The sequence below is a fragment of the Sapajus apella genome, unplaced genomic scaffold (genome assembly GCF_009761245.1).
Source record: "Sapajus apella isolate SASKATOON/1434 unplaced genomic scaffold, GSC_monkey_1.0 scaffold22, whole genome shotgun sequence".
Lineage (NCBI taxonomy): Eukaryota > Metazoa > Chordata > Mammalia > Primates > Cebidae > Sapajus > Sapajus apella.
The window spans coordinates 18,564,747-18,585,002 of NW_022436962.1; the positions used below are offsets into that span (position 1 = coordinate 18,564,747).

The window sequence follows — 20,256 nt, forward strand, 5'->3', positions numbered from 1 at the left end:
ACACAATCATTTTCATTAGACATTTGGAAAAAATAGGAAAAATATTTTCACTGAGGATAGAAAATGTGATATGAGTTTGGCATTTTGAATGCATTATTAATTGTTCTACAATCTATCATCTTGCTTGGCTTATCTTAGCAGAGAGGCAGAAATGATCTGCTGTCTCATTTGTAGGAGGAAATTTCTCTGAGAAGCCCTTCTGCCTAACACCCAGGAAATGAGTCAACTTCTGAGAGCCCAGGTGCTTTAATTAAAACAGCAGTCAACTTAGAAGAATTGAGTTCAAGTTCTGATTGTCACTCACACCAGAGGTACCATCTACTTTTTCTGAGCTAGATTTCTAACAGTTAATATCATTCTCTTGGGCTTTTGTGACAATTGAGCCAGATGACCTTTGCGAGGTACCTGACACATCATTGTCATTCGAGAAGAGGGCTCTGAATGTGAACCTTGGGAATGGGAACAGCTAAGGAAAGCTAAAGAAATGTGGGGTTCTGTTAATTCCAAAGGATAATTGTTTAATTTTGATTTTATCCTTTATTTCAAACTCTCAGCAAAAACTTAAAGTTCTGAGATTGGTTTGTGATCTGAGGGTTATATCCACAGTCAAATTATCTCTTTTTCTGGCATGGTTCTAGGCACTAAATGGAAATAAATAAAAGTAGAGAGTATGGACAATCTGAATTTTAGGAACTGTAACCCATTGCGAATGTAAAACTCACATTACTGAAACCACTAGAGAAATACATGGGAACCAAGCACTGAAGGTGTATACACAGAAATCATCATGGGTTTAGGTGGTCACAAAATACTCCATAAAAGGATAGGCTTTAAATATCAACATACAGGAAATATACTGGCTCTGTGTGCTAGAAGAGTAGCATTGTATCATTCAATGCAGCATGGAAACAACTAAAACGAATTTAAAACTCAGAGAATCTTAGAAAGGAATTTTACAATAAGCAATTTGGCTACCATATCTGATGCAGAAATCCCAGAAGACAGTAGGAAGAAGGATGTGAAAGGGAGACGTCTTTTAAAACTCAATAAGAACTAAAGACCAATTTGCAAAAGTTGTATTTTTTATAATGGGGATGCTGGAATCTGCTTTATTTTCCTCCATTGGCCTTAGCTTATGTACAGCATGTATACATTTTACTTACTTGTTTATTGTCTTTACCCACTAGAGTAAGAGCATCAAGAGAGAAGCATTTTTGTCTGGTTTATTCACTACCATATACCCAGTTGGCATATATTAGATGCATACACATACTGATTGGATGAGTGAATGAATGAATGAATTGAGCTCTTTATCTGTCCTTGGAAAAGGAAGAATAGGAGTTTTACAATGAGGAGCTAGCAATATTTATATTATTTATTCATTTGCTTTTAGTGCAAAGCAGTGGTCCTCAACCTTTTGGGCACCAAGGATCCATTTCATGGAAGACAAGTCTTCCATGGATGGAGGATTGGGGATGGTTTTAGGATGAAACTGTTCCACCTCAGATCATCAGGCATTAGTTAGATTCTCATAAGGAGCACACAACCTAGATCCCTTCCATGCGCAGTTCACAGTAGGGTTTTGCTCCAGTGAGAATCTAATGCCGCGGCTGATCTGTGGAGCAGATCTGTGCTCCACTACTCAGGTGGAACACACCAGGAGGTGGAGTTCAGGTGATAAGGCTCACCCTCCACTCACCTCCTGCTGTGCGCTTGGTTCCGGTACTGGTCTGTGTCCCCAGGGCTCAGGGACCTCTGGTGTAAAGTGATATATTGTAGTTTATGGTTCCATGCCATGTGGGTTTATAAATTGTATCATCTGGTTTTAAGCATACTATCTTTGGAAACATGAATGGCTTTCAAAATTCCTAGAATTCAAATTTAGGATTCAAATATAACACTAAAAATATAAACATAAATGAAGAACAAATAAATGGCCAGTCTGATTCTCCTTCCTTCAAGCTCCTTATCAACCACAGTATGAGGTATAAACATTAATGGTTCAATTGTATTTGATCAGAAGTGTCCAAAATTTTTTATCAAGAACCCTTGGGAAATAGATTGACATTCAGCATTAGTAATGATGACTCTTTCAGTGTGTACTATGCCTTGAGGTATTATTGATAATACTAGTTCATAATCAAATATTTTCTTGATAATTTTATCTATTTCCACTCCTTTAAAAATGTCTATTTCTAAAGTGTAAATGATACTAGGTAACTAGTACATATTTTATAATTTACAAATAAGTAAATACACATATGTGGATGTGTGCTTCTCAAATTATTACTTATACAAGTGAATATTCTAAAAAGTTTGGAGATCACTGGCCTGTATTAATATTCTTCCTTCAACAAACCTACTATTAAGAAGGAAAACAGAGCAAAATCTGTTTCCTCTTTGAAAATAAAATTGAATTTGATCACAATTTTATGATGAATAAAGTTCTTAAATAAGAACTTTATTTAAGTTCTTATTTATAAAGCTCTTAAATAAGAACGTAGGTTGTTGCCTTGCAATGGACAAAGTCCAGTAATACTTTTTGGAAGATAAATGCTTGAAGATAATTTGTAAAAAAAAAAAAAAACTCATTCCCTTGACTAATTTCCCAGTGGGAAGTGCTGACTATTATTGGTAAAAATGATACCAATGGTCATTGCCCAGATGGCACTTTGAAGAATGTAGTTGGAGACAAAGGCCCTATAAAATGTGCATGTCACAAAATCATACTAAACCTCTATTATGCACTGGGGCTATTTTAACCAGTTACACTGTTTCATTTATTTTATTAGTTCTTTTGACTATTTCTTGGGTTGAATGATTTGATTTAAAATCTCTGTTAAGCTTAAAGGCTGGAGTGAAGAAGACCAATGCAAATACAAGTGGTTTTGGCAAGGTATAAAATATTCACATTGCCTTTCACTCCCATGTTACTTACAAGATTGCAAGTGATCAGTTACACTGCGAAAGGTACTGTGCTGGGAGGGAATCAGGAAGCTATGGGTACACAGGGAACTCCCCATCCCAGGGAAGCGATGTTCAGTTATCACAGTGACTGTCATCCTAACAATTGTGCAAGTGCATCATTCACTGTGGGTGACTAGAAACAGATGAAGAGGAGCTGAAAAATGGAAGAATTTTCCTTGTCTCATGTCTCTCTGATAACGAGGCAGACTACAGAGCATGAAAGATGAGGGCTGCCCAATTCAAACCAAAGCACGTAGCCACCATCTGGGCATTTTAAAAGTAGGACACATGAAATACTCAGATGTATCCCCCAACAGGGTGCAGTAATACAGCAGTAAAAAGAAAACTACAGTGAACTATGGCTACTTCCACACTTGCAATCATTCCAGTACAAGAAGGGGCAAGGATTTCCCAAAAACCTTTGCTCAGGTGCAACTTAACTGCTCATAGGTTTAGCTCAGGGTATTAACAGTCATGCGTGGTAAGTAAACATACCCAGTAGAGGGCGCTCTCCTCATGGAAAGGAAACGGTCCTGCTGCTCTAGGTGGAGCACTAAGTTGAGGGCTCAAAAATAATACTGCTCTTTAGACTACACACTAAAAGCATCATTTCCTTTCAGAAACATTCACAGTTGAAACAAATATTGACTTTTAAAGTGATATATTTGACATTCAAGGGTGTACTCAATTGAGCCATTTCTTTCCGTTGCTGCCAGATGTACACCCTTAATTTTCTGAACTAGAATGGTGAAGTTACTCAAAAGTTAGAAACAAAGAACATTAGCATGGTCTTTTTGTAACTTTGAAGGTAAAAGTTCAGAATTCCTTATTTCTGAAATAAGAAATAAGAAATTTCTGATTTGCTCGCTCCATTTCTTCTATCAGCTTCTAGATCCTCAAGGCATGCAGCCTACTAACACTGCACAGTAAGTCACTACTGCTTCCGTTTAAAATCCGGCAAGCCCTTGCTTTCTTTCAACATCTTCTTCTGATGTACGTTTTGCAATAAGAGAGATAACGTTATTTATAGGCATCGATGGTGGACATAGAGAAGCATGCAATCTTTGCATGACCACACAATAAAATGCATGAGTTAAAATGTTTAATTCATATATTTCAATTGAATTTTAATTATATAAAGAGTATTTTATAATCCCTTCTTAAGTTCTTTCATATTTGTAAAAGTGAGCATTCACAAGATCAAGTCAATTTACAAGGGTTTCATTTCCTGTGTTGTGGCTTAGAGTTGAATAGTGACGCACATAAGGAAGGCAAGCACGGTGCTTGTTGTAAAATGCAGCGTCAAAACACCTTAACGATACCAATAATTGTTAGAAGTAATTTAAAACTGCCTTTCTGCCTTAGGAAAGAAAGAAATGCTAAGGAAATACCAGTGAGGGAACTGAAAAGAACATATTTTAGGAAGAACATTTATTCAAAGAGAATCTTTCCATTTAAATTTCCTCATGTCAGAAATTCTAGATACATTTAAGAGGAAAACTCCTTAAGACTTTTTTTCTGGAAATCCCCAAAGATTTTTTTTGTGGAGGGTCTCCTCTTATGTATCATTTTTTATTTTACTCCTTGCTAAGAATTCTTATTAGCCATTCTAACCATTCAATTTATCCTGCCTATTTTGTAATGAATAAATAGCACATACTGTTAATTGGCCACCTGGGGTTCAAAGAGGGGAAAGTGGAGTTGATGTCTGCACACTGTAATGTGATGACAACATATTGACCACACTCTATTTCACAAGATTTAAAATCAAGCTTCCTCATCCTATTCACACTTCCCTCCCTTCGCTCCATTCTTGACCGTCTGTGAGACTAATATAATTTTCTTAAAGTGATTTATTTCTAACAGATGTGATCACCCAGCCACAGGGACCTGGATGCACAAATGTCCCCTAACAACTTTAATTTCTGGATATAATAAGCATATATTCCACTAATAAATAATTATTGCTCTGTTAAAAATGAGACACCAAGGCTGTGGCATGATGACCAGGTCCTCCTAGGCAGAAAGGACAAAGAGATGGACTCTCTTGAGGCCCTTAGTGATTCTTAACACAAATGTGCTATCATATTTCTAAAATATGGTAGGCCAGAAAGGAAGAAAATTCGTTGCAGTTTAATGTGGCCCAGCAATATTTAGAAAGCTACTTTTAGGTACACATTTGGTTTCTTATAAATTCCATATTAAACATGCTTAGGTAAGGAGGATGACAGCATAGGTCCTGGTATAAACATAGGACAGTATCAGAAGGGTGATTTGTTCTTTTCTCAAGTTCTTTCCTGGCTCATAGAGCATCTTGAGGGCGGATCCTCATGTGTGTCCTCATCCCCTTTGCTGTCATCAGCACTGTGTGTTTTAGAAGGCTGATGAGTTGGCCCTCGGCAGGGTCACCAAGTCAGTGATGGAGCTCAGTCTATTATTCATTGTCCAGGACTAAGCAAGGCACCACCAGAACACTGTGGATGTTGAGTAACTTTTTCAGTGAGTTTAATATCTCAAGTCAAGCTTTGGAGGAGCATGGCCTCTTGCCTGGCCTCTTAGCCGGCTTTGTCTTTCCTTTCTCGACTTCTCTACCTGGACTCTTGGGTCAGCTGCCACAAGACCATTCTACTACTAACATGTTTAGTGAAGAAATCCATGCTTTTGGGAAAGGGGTATTAGGAAATGCAGGGGAAACAAGAAAAAAAATAACAATTTTTTTTTTTTTTTAGACAAAGTCTTGTTCTGTCGCCCAGGTTGGTAGTAGTGGATCTTGGCTTACTGCAACCTCCACCTCCTGGGTTCAAGCAATTCTCCCTGCCTCAGCCTCCCAAGTACCTGGGATTACAGGTGCCCACCACCACGTCTGGCTAATTTTTGTAGTTTTAGTAGATATGGGGTTTCGCCGTGTTGGCCAGGCTGGTCTCAAACTCCCGACCTCAGGTGATCTGCCCACCTCGGCCTCCCAAAGTGCTTGGATTATAGGCATGAGTCACTGCGCCTGGCCAGAAGAAAACATTTTCTTTCTTTTTTTTTTTTTTTTTTTTGAAATTCTGGACTAGTAACTCCAGACAGGACCTTGTCAACACACTATGGCACCATGACATCTTCATGTGCTGATTTCTTCTCTGAAAACCTATTTTGGATGATACCACCATTTACTGAGTGTCATCTCCATTCCTGCAACTCTAAGAGGTGCTGCCTCTCTGAGGCATAACCTTCTGAAGGCACACAATGAGAAAAAAAAGTCAGGGCCAGTTTCTAATCCGTTTCCTGACCTCAGACTCATGCTGCTAACCACCTCACTCAATAATATTTTGGTAGGCATCCCTTGGGACTATTTTGATATATTTAAAAAAAATCAGTTGTTTTAATATCGGCCCAATTAATGGGGGCATATTGGAAAAATGTCCCCATGTGACCTCCTGAAGCAGAGACTTGGTCATCAGATGTTTCAAAACCAGGCTTCTGTTTCTTTGCCTGAATAAAGTAATGTCTGTTCTACTTTTCTTCTATTTGAATTTCACCCGTTATTCAAAGCAGAGCCTGCTCCCAAAAGCCTTCTCTGACTTTTCCAGTCCGGGTGATCTTTTAATTCTTTGAATCTTTTACCAATTGTTTTCTATATTTATACTAGGCAATGAATCATATCAAGCTCTGTGGCATCTCTTTGTCCTATTGAACTATAATTTGTGGCTTTCATTGATATTTAGCTTTTCATAAATAATATCTTGTTCCTCTAGGCTGAAACTCAAGATGCAGTGCTGGATAATAGAAAGAAAATACTTTAGAAGCTGAGAGCACTGCAATCAAACTCCAACTCTGCAGCTAGCTGTGTGACCTTGGGTATGTTACTAAACCTCTCTCAGCTTCCATTTCCTCATTAATAAATTTAGATAATAATACTCTACAGATTGGTTATTGAGGTGAAATAAGATGGCATGTGTAAAGTGCCCACAATTTCAGGTTATAAATTGAAATTGGAACTGATTATTTCTCAGTTTGATTTAGCTGTGAACATACAGATTTCCTTTTAGCCAAAATATAAAGCGTTACAAAGCATCTGAAAGACAATTTCTGAAACATGATTATAGGTTAGAAAGAAACCAGAAATGAAAGGTAAATATTAAAGAGAAAAGTAAAGGGGCAGGCACGGTGGCTCACGCCTGTAATCCCGGCACTCTGGGAGGCAGAGGTGGGCAGATCATGAGGTCAGGAGATCAAGACTATCCTGGCCAACATGGTGAAACTCTGTCTCTAATAAAATACAAAAAATTAGCTGGACGTGGTGGCGCCTGCCTGTAGTCCCAGCTACTCAGGAGGCTGAGGCACGAAAATTGCTTGAACCCGGGAGGTGGAGACTGCAGTGAGCCGAGATCGCACCATTGCACTCCAGCCTGGGTGACAGAGTGAGACTCCATCTGAAATAAAATAAAATAAAATAAAATAAAATAAAATAAATAAAATAATAAAGCAGAGAAGAGGAATAGAAAGTGTGTATGCTGGAGAGGAGAGTGAAATTATAGCTGGGTAGGCCAGGTAAAGCTTCAGCAATAGCAACATTTCAGTTAAGACCAGAAGAACGTGTAAAAGTCAACTGTGGAGATACTTGGAGACGAGCTTTCCAGGCAGAAGATTCTGTAGTCAATAGGTTGCTAGCCCTGTCTTTTGTGCCATGAGGAAATAATAACTTAATGAGTCCTCATTAATTTTAATGCATGCATGCAAAAAGGATAATTTTTTTAAATTTGTTTTTTTCCCTCTCTTTTTTCTTTTTTAGTTAAAAGGTCAAATTATATCCTGGGCTTTCTCCCGCTGGGGAAATGGAGAAGAAAAAAGGGCTTAAAGATAAGGTAACTCTCCACTGGGAATTAAAAGTAGTTTTTCCTTCAAACTTTTCTATAAACTTTTATCTGGACTTTTACGTTAACAAACCGTGTTTATAACATCTTAGAAGACCAAAAAGTTGGAGAATTGTGCAATTTTAGAAAATAAAACATTGATATGACCTATATGGAATTTTTAAGTGCCAAAGTGTTTTTGGTGTCATAGGTCTAAAAATATTTGAAAGGGTTCAAATCTTACTCAAATATTAATGGTCTTCATTGCAATTCCCAAAGATTTATGATTATCTTCAGTAAGCTTCCTCTTTATATTGTTCCCAAATAGTGGGATGGCAGAAATTATTCTTTTAAAATTAAATTAAATTAAATTTTAAGTTCTGGGATACACGTGCAGAATGTGGTTTGTTACATAGGTAAACACGTGCATGGTGGTTTGCTGCACCTCTCAACCCATCACCTAGGTATTAAGCCCCACATGCATTAGCTACTTACCCTGATGCTGTCCTTCCCCTCACCCTCCAAATAAGCCCCAGTGTGTGTTGTTCCCCTCCCTGTGTCCGTGTGTTCTCATTGTTCAGCTCCCACTTACAAGTGAGAACATGAAGTGTTTGGTTTTTCTGTTCCTGTGTTAGTTTGCTTAGGATAGAAATTGTACTTTTAATTCTAGATGTCACATTAAGGGGGATAGTGGAGTCGTACTTAACTCTTTTCCCCAACAACAAAAATACTTTAAAAGGTCAACTTCTGTCGTTTCTTTTGGAATTGGTTAGCTGTCTCCTCATCTTGTCTGTTTCATTTTTTGGATATGGACAGGGTTGTGGTACCAGATGCGTACCTAGACACACTATGGGTTGTGGCACTTGATTTAGAAAGCACTACTATTGCGACACACACAAGAGAATTAGAATAAAGCACTAGATGGACAGGGCTTTTCTCCCTGGAAAACTTCCAGAGTGGATGGTGCTCTTGACATTCCAGAGATAATGAAGAGAGTTTCAAGACACTTTCTATTTCCATACGAGTTCCTTTGTATGCTGGGTTGCCTGCCATTATGTTTATGTAATTCTGACAGTGTTCTTAATGACACACTAACAGATTGTAAAACACGCTGCTGGCATTTACTTGTTTTTTATATTTTTAAAACAATGTCCTTCATGTAACAGTAGTTAAGCGCGGCAGAAGGACATCATTAGAGCCATGGTTAAACTGTAATTTACACCATTAGGAAGGCAGGAGCAATTTTTATTGCCTGGCAATTTTCTTGCTGAAATATTTGGACCATATGGCTCAATTTGTGTAATAACCTTAATTTCTGCACCCTTCAGGTCTGCCTCCATCTCCTACGGAATGGTAAAATGCGGTTTAGCAGAAAAGGCAACTGTCTATACTTAGAGAGTTGAGATTAATAACATGTCACGTCCTGTTTTTGGTGAAGGAATTCGAACAGCAGCCAGATGGTATCTCTACAAATAACTGTCAGGGGTCTTGATCTAATCAATACAATGTATTAATACATCTCCCTTTGCTGTTTCTCTAGGGGCTGGCGCATAACATCTGGAAAGAGTGGGGGGGAAGGGCCGCCAAGTAGAAAGCCGATTCTTTTCAGAATCAAACTGAGCCCAATTAATTTTTCATGTATCCTTGATAACTGTTTCATAATGAGCTATGCGTCTTGACGGATTTGGGGTTGGCAGAGCAGGCTGCCCCTGCTTTCTATCCCCATTCAGTCCACTTACAGAAACCAACCCATTAATCAAGCTATCTGGCATAAAACCTGAATCTCAGCTCAGCAAGAGATCAATAACCATCCTAAAAAAACACAGAACCAGCCACTAATGGGCACAGGTATCCAGCCATGACATTAGTAATTGCTTTAGCAAAAATAAAACTCTGTATCATAATCACCCAATAGGAACTTGGACAATAAAATTCATTACTTGTGTCTTGTCAAAAAGTAACATTTACATCTGTTAAAAAGATATTGTAATTTTACCATCTAGACATGACCATTATCTTTCAGTGTTAGACAACGCACACTTTTGAATGGATTAACATTCTCTGATTTTGGGTAATGTGAATATTTAATAATTCAAGTATCATATAAAATGTTTAAAAATGAGTTATTACACTTATTTTAAATTCAGAGTACCTAAAGAGTTCCTTAATACAATCTTTAGCCTGGCTGTATGTGACACATGGTGAGCCCTCTGTGCTAAGAACTCTGATGTGCTGTCAGATTGGTCAGATTTCGTTACTTTTTGGTTGGCTTAATGGCAATATGTACAATTCAATTCATAAATTCTTATCACTTTCCCAAGTGGTGTGTTTTTGGCTCAAACCTTCACTCTTTTACCAAATTCAAGCCAGTTATATTACTTTTCAGTGGGCAAATGTCTTTTGGCTTGGCAGAGATTTCTACACACTATGGTAATTTCTGAGAGAGACCCAACGACTTTGTCTATGGAGAAGAATTCAGAGCCGAGATGGGGAGATGAAGGAAACCCATTAACTGCTTGGTAAAACATTTCTTATTGGCTCTTAGACAACAAGTAGAAACCTGTTTTGTCCCTAGGAGAGTCTGAGATTTTGATTAGAAAAAATTCGTGGGAAGTGCTGCCAAAAAGAGAGTCATTCATTGGCTGATCAACTGATCAAACCCTGCCAAGATGATAGAAAGGTCTAAGGAATCATCCAGGAACTTTAAGGTGATGTCACATTCATCTTTTCTGACAGCATGGCTAAGAATCATGATGCCTATGTTCGTTCTGTCAATGGTTTGTGGTTCCACAGAATGAGCGCTGGGCTTGGACTCAGAAGTACGGGTTAGAGTCCTCCTAAGTTCTTTTAACTATTTATAAGTACAATCAATACCATGCATGACCAAATGCTTGCTTATTACATTGTAATTTGTCTCTTTTCTTATTGTTTTTCCAAAAACGCCAGGAGTACTAGAGAGAAAAGACTATTCTTTGTATCTGTTATAGCTTCTGGACACAGTAGACTCTCAAAAGAGAAATCTACCCTTTTGAGATGATGAAAAACTGATTAATGGAGGAGCCCAATAGTATTTCTTGGTCTTGATCACTGAATTAGATTTGTCTTGGTCCTCAATTGCAAATAACTTGCAGTTTTCATATATTCATAAGATTACAGAGCAGCAATAGCCCAGGTTTTCAACTTTAATTTTGTTTGCTGATGTCCAGTATAGATAAACAGAAAATACTCTGACAACAGAGTATTTGTAGTGGAGTTACATAACATCAGGTGAGAAAGTTATTTAAACGGCTGAATTATGTAACTAGATAATACCTGAAATTTGGAATCCAAAATATGTGGCATCCATACATTCTAATTTGTGTGTAGTCATTATCGAAATATTTACTTTATATAATTTAAACCCTCTGTGACAAAGATAGAAGATAGTTGCTATTCTGGAGCCTTCCAGTCCATAGATATGGCCAACAATGTCAGCAATTTCTAGCTTAGTATTACCCAGGCTCGGCACTAACAAGATATTTCACCCTAAAAATTATATTGAGATAAAAAGATTCATTTGCAAACCCATCACATATGTATTCACAGGTGGTGGGTGTGGGTCATTGCATTTGGATTAAAAAGCAAATGTCTCTCTCTACATGAGAGGTCACTAGCTTGTGCAAGGCAAAATCTTTTCACTGTTCGGCATAATTAGAATATTCCACCAGTGGTTTCAGTAATTTAAAAATCACAGTATTGTTGTAATATTTTTCTAGGCTTCAGGAGCTCACAATTGTTTGGCCCAATCAAATCTGGGGACACTAGAGAAGTTATCACCCATCAAGGTAATTACTTTCAAGTTGAAATAATTACTCTATCAATGTTAATGGTCTTTCAACTTCAATAAAGCACTCACCTGCCGATAATCACAGCTAACCTCTTGCTCTAATGCAATTCCCTCTCTATTTAGTAGGTTATATTACAGCCGTTACAGTGGTCACTTGTCCTGAACAGCTGCTGAATTTCACTTTGATCGGCTGTGAACCATAAAAAAATTGGTCATCTGTGTATGATTTCCCCCTCACCCATAAGCCCTTGCAGAGCTAAGGATATGATCTCTTGGCTGTAATAGGGTACTTCAGGGGTAGCCATCTTGTCTGAGGTAGTGGCTACTTTCCATTTGTGACAAGAGCAGAGTAGTTCAATTAACTTCTGCCCTTCACTGCCATTTACAGCTTGCTGTCTCTGCTAAGTGGCATATATTCTGAATTTATGGCCGGGGCCTATTAGTATGTGGACTAGTTGATTTTACTTTCAGGTACATTTTTGACAAGGCTCCACGGGATTCTTAGGTGTCTAAAAAGGGTTTCCTTATAAGTTGGTTAAAGGCCAGTAAATAGCAACATACTGACCCACAGGTCAAATAATCCCCACCAACCGTCCCACATGTACTGATAAACTATTATTTGGCAAAGGGGAAGTAGGTAAATGCCAATTTGGCAGAAGCTATTTGTGTGATTTAAGAAGTGTTTGTGTGTGCGTGTGTGTGCGTGCGTGTGTGTGTGTGTGTGTGTGTGTGTGACTAAATGACCTCATCATGTTCTGCTGATACAATCCTAGATCTAAGGAAAAGGGAAGGTCCTAAGAGTGTGATGGCAGGTAAACAGAGCTACATATAAGGTGGAAATATCCTAAGGAGGGCTTTTAGAGTGGCAGGCATGTGATGTTATTGGGGCAGGGGAGCCAGGGATAAGATAAGACTGTCATAAACCTCAGGAGACAAAAAAAAAAAAAAAAAAAAAAAAAGCATGTTCTTGCTCCAGGCAGTTTAGAAAGGAAATAGAACCTAATCCAGTATTTGGAAAATTACATGGAAATTGACAGCATAGTATCAAGAAACATTTAAATTTGCAAGCTCAGAATTTTATTGCAAGGCAAGGAACACTTAAAATGTATAAAACATAAGGTTTTTCACTCATGACCAAATTAGTACAGTTGCCTATACACACCAGAACCTTATATACAACTGCTAATTTATTCCGGTCTCTGTTATTTCAAAAAGAAAGACTGCTAAAGGTTTATAGTCTATTTATATTGCCATTTATGGTACTTTGCATATGCATTAATTTATTAGTCATTGAAGCAGCCCTATGAGATAAGTAACATTTTAGTTCAGCCTTGATGAGTAAGAAGGAGGACAGATGAATTATAGGAGCATGAGCTGTCATTCCAGGAGGAGGGATTAACATGTGTGAACAGTCTAATGTGGTCTTCAAGTGGAAAAATTTAACCTATGGTCTGGAAATAGAATCAATAGCACTTAGTGAAGGATTGATATGGAAGAAAAGAAGAGGGAGGACTCAAAAATGATCTGGTTTGGCCAACTAGAAAGATGGTAGGGCCATTGAGTTATGTAACAGGATGTGAAATAGGACTGTATTGAAGAATAATGAGTATACTTTAGAAAAACAGGTGGTAAGTAACTCTACTGGAACAGCTAGACATATCACTGCAGGACGTATGGAAAAAAACAGACTTCAAGCTTCATCTTCCTATGAAGATCTATGTAGATAACCGATATGAGAAGATCCAAGTTCATGAAAAAAAAGGAAGGGGATTCAGTGGAGAAGAAAGAGGCTTTGGTTATATCCTTCCCACTTCAGGGAGGGAATGGGATTTCTCCATGCTCCCTTTCAAGGCATACAAGGAATGTCCGAGAGAAACACTTGAAGAAATTGGGGGTTTTGCAAGAAAAGTGAGATGAACAGTCTGCTCTTGGCAAGAGACTTCCTATTGCACTGATGAAACTCGTAGGACAATTTTGATGCAATGACTAAGGTGGAAAAAGTCTTCTGAATTCCTTAAGTGATCCCAGAGTTTTGGGATAATAGCCTAACACTGAAGCTAATACTGTATCTTAGTCAATGAATTCCAAAGTTGGGAGACTGGCTAGGTCTCATCCAGCATGGTAGGTCAAATAGAGAATATAGTACTGGACAAGCTACACCTTCATTATTTGGTAGAACCAAAGTTTTCTGCAGTCCCAGTGGGTGCCAAGAAAGGAATGAATTTTGTCAACATGGTAGGACTTTATATTGGTTGCCTGCTTGGGAGAGGGGCCCTCAGAGGCCAAAAAAGTTGTAAGGTGTACTTCTTGGACAATAACAAATAGGGGTGTAAGATATTAGCTAGAGAGTGTATTGCCTGCAACAGGGAACTATGAGGCATGGAATTTCCTATGGGGACCCCTGTGTAACCCACAAAGAACATGCCATGAGGCATCTGCCCCCTCAAAATTAATAGAAGATTAATTAGAGCAATATTGTTGAGTAAAGCTCTTTACTTTTTGTCTAATTCTTTCTTTTCATGCCATGATCCTGGGGAAATAAATAAGAGAAAAAAGGGGGAACTGAAGAAAGAGGAAAATGACCATGCCCTCTTTCCCCCACTGTAGATCCTTAAACACCAATCAGATTTCAATTTAGACTGTACTTTTTTTGTTTGTTTGTTTTAAGACAGAGTCTTGCTCTGTCACCCAGACTGGAGCGCAATGGTGTGGTCTCGGCTCACTGCAGCCTCCACCTCCCAGGTTCAACAATTTTCCTGCCTCAGCATCACGATTAGCTGGGATTACAGGTACCAGCTGCCATGCACGGTTAATTTTGGTATTTTAACTGGAGATAGGATTTCACCACATTGACCAGTGACCAGGCTGGTCTTGAACTTCTGACCTCAGGTAATCTGACCAGTTCAGCCTCCCAAAGTGCTGAGATTACAGGTATGAGCCACAGCGCCCAGCCTAGACTGGAGTTTTTTTTAAAAAACACCTGAAATAAGTCTTGATCGCTAGTTGCATTGGTCTTTGTCACAGAAGTGACTGGAAAACCATGGGACCTGCCTTAGATGTTATTGATTTGTGAGCAAGGGAGTGCTGATGGAGTTTGCTGGGATAAAGAGGTTGGAGATAAATATAGCTCTTTCAAAGAATTAATTATATAAAATTCAAAAAGACTCACATGGTTTTCATCCCCAACAATATTGAGCAAAGGGTCAATTCTCGATATGTATTTATGACTTTCAGGAATAAATTAGACAAAACGGCTAAAGATTATGTAAGGCTAGTGAATGAAAAGTGAATATTAAACCAAAAATATCATTACAACTAAAAGGTTTTGCCATGGACAGTGGCTCAAGACTGTAATTCCAACACTTTGGGACATCGCAGTGGGAGGATCTCTTGAGGTCTGGAATTTGAAACCAGCCGGGGTAACTTAGTGAGACACCATCTCTACAAAAAATTTAAAAAATTACATGGTGTCATGCACCTGTAGTCCCAGCTACTTGGGAGGCTGAGGCGGGAGGATCACTTGAGTGCAGGATGTCAAGGCTACAGTGAGCTATGATGGTGCCACTGCACTGTAGTCTGCATGACAGAGCAAGAGTCCATCTCTTAAAAAAAAGGGTTATGCCAACAAATATTCATTATTTTGTATGACAGTTACTCATCCATGTTTTGTATCTTTTAAATAAAAGAATGATACAGTTATTTCTTATTATAAAATGTGAAAATCTCAGTTTATAGAACCGACACAGGAGATATGATAATTATTTTTATTACCAAATTTTTCTTCACATTAGAAAGATAGTCACCAAAGGAGTCCTTTTAGAAAGCTATGCCTCCCAGAGTGTTTCTGTTGTCTAATATGTGGGTCTGGGGAGAAAAGGCTAAGATCATCAAGTTTAAAAGAGCTGCAGCTAATTTAAGATCATATGTAAAGAGCAGTAATATTTTATGTTATCTAAGCCAAAATGAAAATGGGATTAAAAATAAATGTTCTCAGTTTACTCACAAACTCTTCATAACATGACAATTGTGAATTATTTTATTATTATTATTGTTATTTTTTGCCACGTATCTACTTAATGGTAATGATATATAAAACAACCACTTGAGGAAATTTTGACTACCTCCCCTTGACATTAGGAAAAGAAGCTTGGCAACTAGAATCTAGAAACTAGAGTGAGTAATTCTGGATTTTATTCCCAGATTGGAAGCCAATTTTTAGTGACCTATATAACACTTATTTCTCAGCACCTTATGCTTGATTCTACACAGAGTGAAGTACCGTTTCTGGGCAAACGTATGATCTGGGCTTGATGTTTTATAACCCCGTGGAACAAGTAAGGATATACTTGGAGCACAGATAATAGGTAAACCACCTTTGCCTTTAAAATCCCAAATTCTCAGATTTATTTCTGCCAGCACAATGGCAGGTGCCAGTGAGAAAAAGCAAACAAACCCAAATGGTGGTAGCAATATCGCCAACCTTGCCAGGAGTGTTCCCTGTAAATACCACCATGGAACTCCTGCATGCCAAGCAAGGCTAAATACAGTTTCTTTCCTGACACCACACAATTCATCACAGAGCTAATTGGGAAGAGCGTTTAAGGCCTTCTAACTAAAGCCTGTTTTCCATAACGGAAGGTATTGGTACAAGGAGACTCCAAAAATCTTGATCTCCCTCTCTCTCCCTTAGGAAAGTCCTACATAGAGATGAGTAGGGAGGTGAAACTTTTCATGAGGCTGGGAGAGCAGCTAGTGATGCATTAAAACCCACACTCTTTCCATTTCTCTGCTCCTGCTGCCTCTGCTGCTGCTGCCGCTGCTGCTATTCCTGCCAACACATACGCTTCTCACCCCCATGGAGGGCCCCCACTGCCAGTTCTCCATTCACTGCCACCACAAGCAGAATTCATGCCTCCATTGCACCTGTTTTATGTGGCTCTCTCAACAACATCTACCTGTTTATAAACAACTCTTGGGGGACCTTGGGGCAAGCTAGGGATGGCACCACAACATGGGCAATTTATTGGTGGCCCCTTGTGCAGAGATGAAATCTTAATAAACAAGGGACTAATGCATGAGCTAATGCTAATTGCATTAGCATTACCTCTTGCGAAGCTGTGGATTGAACTGCACTCCTGCAATGGTGGGAATGGACTCTGTGCCTCATTAATGGAGAAGGCACTGTAGTTCCTTTGCCCTGAAGAATTTTAGCCAGAGTGGCCAATAAACAAAATCTTGAAAAATTTCATACCGCAGGCACAGAAAGGAAAGAAGCCAGTAAAGTTGTTTAGCGGGTGCAGAAATTAGATAAACAGTAAGTAGATCTGGGAAGGTACTTGGAAAGCAATTTAAAATGGAGTCGTCTTCTACAACCCCAATGAACAACAATATAGAGATTTCTCAAAGAACTAAAAGTAGAATTACCATTCGTTCCAGCAATCTCACTACTGGGCATCTACCCAAAGGAAAGTAAGTCATTATATTGAAAAAGATACCTCCACTCGTATGTTTATGACAGCACTATTCACAATAGCAAAGATATTGAATTTCAACCTAAGTGTTCATCAGTGGATGACTGGATAAAGAGAACATTTTATATATATATATATATATACACACACACACATACCCACACACACACACACACATACACACACACACACACACACACACACACATATATATCTTGATTTCCATTTCCATTTTCCATATCTACTAAATGGGAATAATTTGATATACTGTGGAATGTAATATATATATGAATATATATAGAATGCAAGATATACATACATCTCACATTCTAACTAAAGCCTGTTTTCAATAATGGAAGGTATTGGTCTAAAGAGAACCCAAGAATCTCTCTTTAGAGACATTATATATATATAATGTGAGATATATATATACATATATATGTATATATACCGTAGACTACTACTCAGCCATAAAAAAGAATGAAATCATGTCTTTTGCAGCAACATGTATCGAACTAGAGGCCATTATCCTCAGTGAAATAACTCACACAGAAAGTCAAATACCATATGTTCTCACTTATAAGTGGGACTACATAATGTATACACGTGGACATAGGGTGTGGAATAATAGACATTGGAGACTCGGAAGCGTGGGAGGGAGGGAGTGGGGTGAGGGATGAGAAATTACTTGACGGGTACCATGTATGTTATTTGTGCGATGGTTAACTAAAAGTCCAGACTTCACTACACCATATATCCAGGTAACAAAACTTTGCTACACAATATATCCATGTAACAAAACTTCACTTGCACCCATTAAATTTATATAAAAATAAAATGGAGTTTTCTAAACATGGGTAGCAGAAACTCAGCAGCAAGAAGCTTAGAAATCCAAAATGCCCAACAGTAATAGCCTGCACCTCAGAACTGATCACTTATTTTTCCTCACAGTCTCTGCTCTGCTCAAGGGCCAAGTCTCATAGCAGAGTTCAACACATAGTTAAGTTTGGTATTGCATACTGACATATTGAATATAGTACTCAATGACTGTTTGCCAAATCAGATTGAATTGTCAATAATTTGTTCGACCCTGAAGGCCCATTGTGCTAGTATATAGATGTCATGCTGCTCTGAACAAAAAAAGAGTTAGATTATAGGAGGAATGATTTGTCTGAGTTAAGAGATACATTTTTTTCTGTGATGGTGAGGAGTACAGAACATTGGATAACTGATAGAATCTCTTTTATTTTTTTCAGGATGGAGTCATGCTCTGTTGCCCAGGCTGGAGTGCAGTGGCACCATCTTGGCTCATTGCAACCTCAGCCTCCTGGGTTCATGCAATTCTCCTGCCTCAGCCTCCCAAAGAGCAAAAATACTAAAAATAGTATTTTTAGTAGATACAGGGTTTCAACATATTGGCCAGGCTGGTCTCAAATTCCTGACCTTGTGATCTGCCTGCCTCAGCCTCCCAAAGTGCTGGGGTTATAGGTGTGAGCCACCGCACCTGGCCTACATATCTTTTAAACAAAAATATTGAGCACAATCTCCTACACAGGGGCTGTGGGAATAAGTGAAACACAAAAACACTAGTTTATTTTCCTGGTGATCTCTCTCAAAGGTGTCAGATCATAAAGAGTCATAGCAGCCCTGATGCCCTGAAAACATGGTCCAGTGGCCTGAAGGTCTGAACACTTGCCCAGATTGCTTTGTGGAAGATGTCCTTGTTTGCTTGAAAAGATCAGATGGGACCTTTCTTGTTGAATCTAATGAAGCCTTCTCTTGGAATTCTTAGAGCCAAAGATTTAGATTTTGGGAGGCCACTTTAAATATATGCATACACATTCAAAAATAGGATGCAGAAGTATTGTTTGTATAAAAAAATTATTCTGGCTATTCTATTCAGCATTGCAAGAAAAAAAAATCTTTGGAAAAATAGAGGAGTACACCAGTACTGAACTGTCAAAATGAAAGCCACGTCAGGGAGGGCCTATGTGCAAAGAGCTCTGTGCAGCTTAAAGCTTGGGGCCATAGGCTTGCCTCTTTTTCAGGAGTGTTTTAGTATGATAAAAACAGAGCCTAGAAGATTAAATAAAGAATAGAGTTCATAGATTCATCATATACTTTAAAGCTTGTGTTTTAAAATGAAGCTGGGTATGAGGGCATGACTTATAGGGTATTCCACAAGGGAATTCCAATAGAACTGTTTTGGGGGACTAAACGATTAGGCTCATACCTCTGAAAGTTGTATTTTAAAAGATCAGAGGTTTAACCATTGCAATCTTTGTACCTTCAATAAAAGCTTATTTAAATTAAGGTGCCTCATTCAGAAGCTATTAACAAGGGTAGGATATTCATAAACATTTGACTTTAAGGGTGAAAGTTTAGAACATGAGTTTGAAGGACATGGGGAGAAGTAACCAATTTCCTCCTGGATCACATATCCACTCAAAAAGATCTTTTACACTTAAGAACAGTGCTTCTAGTGCTTATCATATAGGAACTAGAAGATGTAATAGGAAAGACTCTAGTATATAAAGATAATTTACTGTCTAATAAAATGTAGTACTAATTCTGAAACAGATAAAAATGAAGACAATTATCCTTTCATTTATATATTGCTTATTTTTTAGTCATATGAGAAATTTAAACACAAGGACAGTGGGAAAACATTGTACTTTAAACTATTAATTTAAGAAAGGCTCTTCTGAAGTTTTATGAAAATATATTTGCTCACCGTTATTTAAATATTTTGATAAATGTTATTCCCTATAAGATACCTTCATGTAAATTGGCCTTCCAGGATTTAAAGCATAGAAACATACTTTTTTAAAAATAACGCTTTGTCTGTTCATTTGTTCTTATTGAGGGTTTTCCATATTTAATAAGGTCTTGGCACATATTTGTATTTAACTCCTAAGACCACAAAACTGACTCTTATCCATGAAGCATCTTCAGTTTGAGAGCTGATCTCCTAGAGCGTTTCTTGCCTAACACTTGCTATGTGATATTATTCTCTCTTGCATTGTGGTTTAAAGCTAGTAGACAGTGGAGTTTGGGATCTGAGTTCCAGTGTAGTGGACATTACAGGCTGTACTCAACCGCTTCTCTTTTTTTTCCCCTTAAGTTGTTTTATGGGCCAGAGGCGGCCAATCCT

At 38.2% G+C, this 20,256-nt stretch overlaps 1 protein-coding gene across 2 annotated transcripts in view; it reads right to left on the minus strand.

The window, feature by feature from the left end:
• Positions 1-20,256, minus strand: part of USH2A (usherin) — a 763,828-nt gene that overhangs the window by 73,679 nt on the left and 669,893 nt on the right. The window lies entirely within an intron of this gene.